Source organism: Bidens hawaiensis, unplaced genomic scaffold (genome assembly GCF_021521415.1).
Source record: "Bidens hawaiensis isolate Kalapana, Puna unplaced genomic scaffold, B.hawaiensis_p1.1 tig00065706_1, whole genome shotgun sequence".
Taxonomy (NCBI): Eukaryota; Viridiplantae; Streptophyta; class Magnoliopsida; order Asterales; family Asteraceae; genus Bidens; species Bidens hawaiensis.
Window position 1 is genome coordinate 50,173 of NW_027501688.1, and position 5,022 is coordinate 55,194.

The following is a 5,022-nucleotide window of genomic DNA, read 5'->3' on the forward strand; positions in this document are numbered from 1 at the left end:
ACATACATAATAGTTCTTAAACATCGAATTTGTCATAACACAACGAAATTAAAAGCTTACAACTTGTCTTAAACAATATCAAATCATGATAAGTGTCAAAATCGTATCAAAACTCAAAACTGATGGATGCTACCAGCAGTCCAGATAACCCCCAGTGCTCCAGCAATCTCTTTCCTGAACCTGCTAACAAGATCGATGCATAAAAGTCAGATACACGTTGAGTCAGTTTTAGCTCTACTACTTGTCACTTTGTCAGAGATTATATAAATACATTAACGGATGATGTGCCGAGGCACAAATATAGCCATACATTATCGTGTATAAAGCAAACCAATCTAATCTTGTCAATCTAAACATACGAACCAAACCTTCATGATCGTGTCATGACCGAAGCCACAGTGTCATATGCATATGTAATTACAATTATTGGCACACATCACAAAGACGTTGCCAAAACTGTGCTCATACGAGGGGACTAATTGTGCTCATAAAAGAGCCTGAACTGTGCCTATAAGAGGGGCCTACACTAACTCAAAGGGAACCAATATTTTGTGCTTTGCTTACAAGAAACCTAGTGATTTGTTTGTTGTTTAGGTGGAGGCTTTCTAGAAAGTCATCCGTTCATGGTTACTCCAATCCAATTAAGCACGCTTAACTACATGTGGAGTTTTTTCATCCACGACCATTACATGAAAAGCGTTGGTGATATTTGATGTAGACGTTCCTTATGGCACATACCTCTCCTCATGTGGACAAAACAATACAATTTAAGATTTGCCTAAGGTGTCACGTGTCTTATAGCTACTGGTTTGCAGCCGAAACTTTTTATTGATTGAAATTTAACAAAAAAAAAACAATATTAACTTTGTGAATGATTTTTGCGACCAACACTTTCCGATCAGATCTAACTAAAGAGATGAGGTGCGACCAAATGTTTTGAGACCATAAAAGTATCCTTCCCGAAACTTGCTCCATCTTTTATCGGCCATTTGGATCACTTAAGAGGCTAATGGCCAATCCGATCATCTCCATTCCACATTCGGGAAGAAACACTTTACGCAAGAAATCCCCTCCACCTTGAATTATTGTTTTTTTGTCAAATATTGGATTTGACCTAGGGCTATCTCTAGGGGGTAAGCTAAGGCTAGAGCTTTAGGCCCTCACTTAATAAGGTCTCCAATTTAAACCAAAAGCATATTAAATGATGAAAACAATCATTAAGTTATTTGAAAAGACAAACATATTTGTGATTAAGTGTTTCGCTTCGTAACAATAAAATTCGAAAAAGGCCCCGAATTCTCGTTTTGTATTGTTGAGCTAGCTGTGATTTGACCCAAGATCTCTTCCTTTTCAATATGAAATCTTTAGGTACCTCATCTCAACTACTCTAACCAAGGATTATACTGACTATTATATATATATATATAATATTTATTTATATATATATTATTGTATATAGTGCCTGTATACTACTTTCCATTTGAGATTCAGTACATTTTATCTTTCAACTTCATTAATTACCTTCTCACATCCACTAATGCTATTTGTTCCTCTCCATTACCTTTTGCAAGCTTCATTTCCCATCTCTCTCTCCTCTCTCTCTCTCATCAAATTAGGGTTTTCAGTACTTCTTTATTGATGTCTTCTGTGTGTTGAATTTGAAAGAAATCTGGAACTGATGGCAGGATAACAGGGAAGAATCAAAGAGTTCAAAGGCAGGTAAAATTGATAGAGATAAAAAAGGTACTTGTCTTTTCCATTAATGATTTGTGATTTGTTCATGTGATCTGATCAAGATATACATATAATCAGATACATACAGAATCCAAAAAAGCTAAAATAAATATATACACTCACACGAGTCAGATGTTTCTTTCCTAATTCCCTTTAGCTAACAATACATGTACAACAAATGTCTGAGATTGTGCCATGCTTTTTCTGTTATGACTAGGGTTTTCTATTTCTAAAAGATACATATATGCACCAAATCACCAATCCCATCAAATATTTAACTTCTGATCAAGGCTTGATGTGTCATATATGTTCGTGCCTTAATCTAGCTATCCTCAATTCACCAGATCCCATATTATAATATGTGTCTAGATCATCAGATCTACGCTTGTAAATCTACAAAATAGAGTTTTTGAGATTTAAAATAAGTAACATTTAAAAGAATACTGGGGTTTGATCACTAGCTAGTACTTCACTTGTCTGTAAGAAATGTAACAAAATAGAAGTCGTTTTCAAAACGATAATAAAGTTCTCGTACATTAAAAAGAGTTCATTCATATACTAGTTAGAGTTAGAGATTCGTTACAGCTAGATCGATGTGTTGTGTCTACCATGATCTTAAAGAGAATACCTAATGACAAGCCGTTAGTCGTTCACAATAGTCAAAGATCCGTCTTTTTGTGTAGTTTTGAATCAACTTTAGCCAACCCGGCGCCTATTTGATGCTTGAGTAATTTTGTTGTTGTAACACATATATGACATGGTATTATTGATAATAAATTATCGTGCATATATAATATAATAATAACTTGTTTTTTCTTTTTTCTATTTTTAGGTGGTTTAGAGACCGCGTGGTAAGTAAATCTAGACATTTTTTCTTTAAAGTTGTATAAATAGACATCTCACTACCATGGATAGTGAACTCATGCAAACCCTGACAAAGATTGTAGGGATTCGTTCATGTACGTAGCAAGCAAACTTGGCTTGAGTTTGATGGTCAAAGAACACATTTGTCCTTATCCAAGTTGCTTGCCACACAAGGAACTAAAATGAACATAGTTAGATTTCTCTTGAGTTCACTCATCGTTGTAGTGAACCGAACCGTCTATTTCTACAACACATATTAAAAAAAGAATTCTATAAGTACTCCCCACATCTCTATACGAATGAAATTTTTAAAAGATTTAGTTTTGCTATTCATAAAGGGTTAGCAATGCAGCCTGTTGCCCGTTTGACTTGTATTTTAATGTAAATACTGCTCTTTGGTTAATGAATGAAATAAATATATATCAGAATTAAAATTTCAATATTTTGCACCTTTAACTAGTAATTAAATAGTTCTTAATTACTCCGCAGATAAAACAAGACTAATTATATTATGGCTTCATCAAGCTCTTACAACCATCCATGTGCTGCCTGCAAGTTCTTGAGGAGAAATGCATACCTGGCTGTGTTTTCGCACCTTACTTCCCTCCGGAAGACCCACAGAAATTCGTTAACGTTCACAAAATCTTCGGTGCCAGCAACGTCACAAAGCTCCTAAACGATGTTTTACCGCACCAAAGAGAAGATGTAGTTAGTTCACTTGCATATGAAGTTGAAGCTCGGGTTAGAGACCCTGTGTACGGTTGTGTTGGAGTGATCAGTCTCCTACAACGACATATTGATCGCCTTCAAAAGGATCTTGATGCTGCAAATGCTGATTTGATGCGACATGTGTGTAATGGTGGTGGAGGTGGTGGATATTATCAGCCACTGCCTTCTTTTCCTAATTATGGTTATGTTAATCGTCCGTCGAATTGGAAAAGCTATTCTCATTATGGTGAGAATAGGAACGGGACTGGTGGTGGCTGCCACGGTGGTGTTGGTGTAGGTTATAATATGTGAAGTAGCTGATGATTATCTCCAATTATGGTTGGAGTTTGTATTATATATATACATGACTTGTGTCACCTTTGGCTTATGTATGAAACTTGTGGCTCGACTGTTAAAAAAATAAACTTATGATTGGTGCCTATATTTTAGCGTCTTTCTTCCTCTTCGATCACAACTCACTTGGATTTTAATCTTATAAATTTTCCGTTGGAATTCATGTAACACACGGGCAAAAGCATATATTGTGGCCGGAGGTCCCCTCCTCAGCCCCCTTACTTTTTTGTCTAAGTTTCACCACTACTGCTACGTATATAAAAAAAATCTGAGTCATGTTACTTCACTGTGTTAAAATTCGGTAGACATTAATAATACTGAGATGGGCGTGTAATGTACAATTTTTGATCAGCAAAGAAGAGATTTTATTAATAAACTACCTAGAAGCAAGCTACAATTAAAAAAGTAGATTATTAAATTCTAGGAATAAGGGACGAAGGATAACTAAGATCCGTGAAGACTAAATATCCTTAGTTTAACTGGTTGAGATGAGTTACAAAATACTCTAATTTAGAACGGAGGAGGTCTTGAGATTAAGTCGCACATATGATAATAAATGAATACAGGGATTTCGTTTGGGCTAGGGGGTTTTCTCAATATAGTGGGTTTCCTTCACAGGATGGTCTCCAATATTTGAGAATAAAGATGAGCAGCTTGGTCAGTGAACCGTTAGTGATCCGAATTAGCCATTCAAGAAAACTAAGGGGGTGTTTGAAATTCATTATTATTATATCCTTATGACTTATAGCAATAAGTTATTAGTTACAAGTAAATTTCGTAACTTATCAACTTATCATCTCACGTAATAAATAGTCTCAAATACCTTTTTTTAACTTTTAATAAGTTACAAGTCAAAGGAAGGTAAAAACAATGAATATCAAACACCTCCTAAGATTCGAAAAATTCACAAGGTTCCTTCTCGTCAGCTTCTTGATTAAAAATTAAAAGTTGATTTTATTATTTATTATTAGAAAGATACTATATAAAAGGGTTAAAGTTCACCGGGTTATTCACACATACACACATGGTTCGGAAGTAATCTCTAATTATTTTTTTAAACATCGGCATTGTTTACCAGAGCTAAAATCGGCTCAAGGGAAGGAGTCGTTAAATAAGCAAAACAATCAATTGATGCCGCTATAGAAGAATTTCCACCTATCGATGAGAATTCAAAATTAGAAATGGATAATGATGTTTGGACTCCTACCGAAGCTGGGACTCAAGCCCAAGGCATGATTCTGGTTTAAGAAAGGGTGGACGAAGACTTGGATGTGCCTGAACCAAGTCCTATGAGATATGTTTAAGAAAAATTATAGAGGGACAAGAACACCAAATCCTAGAGAGATACATGGTTAGGAAATA

At 35.3% G+C, this 5,022-nt stretch overlaps 1 pseudogene; it reads left to right on the forward strand.

The window, feature by feature from the left end:
- Positions 1 to 3,138: 3,138 nt before the first annotated feature.
- On the forward strand, positions 3,139 to 3,618 carry LOC143604545 (protein LATERAL ORGAN BOUNDARIES pseudogene; annotated as a pseudogene).
- The last annotated feature ends 1,404 nt before the right edge of the window (positions 3,619 to 5,022 follow it).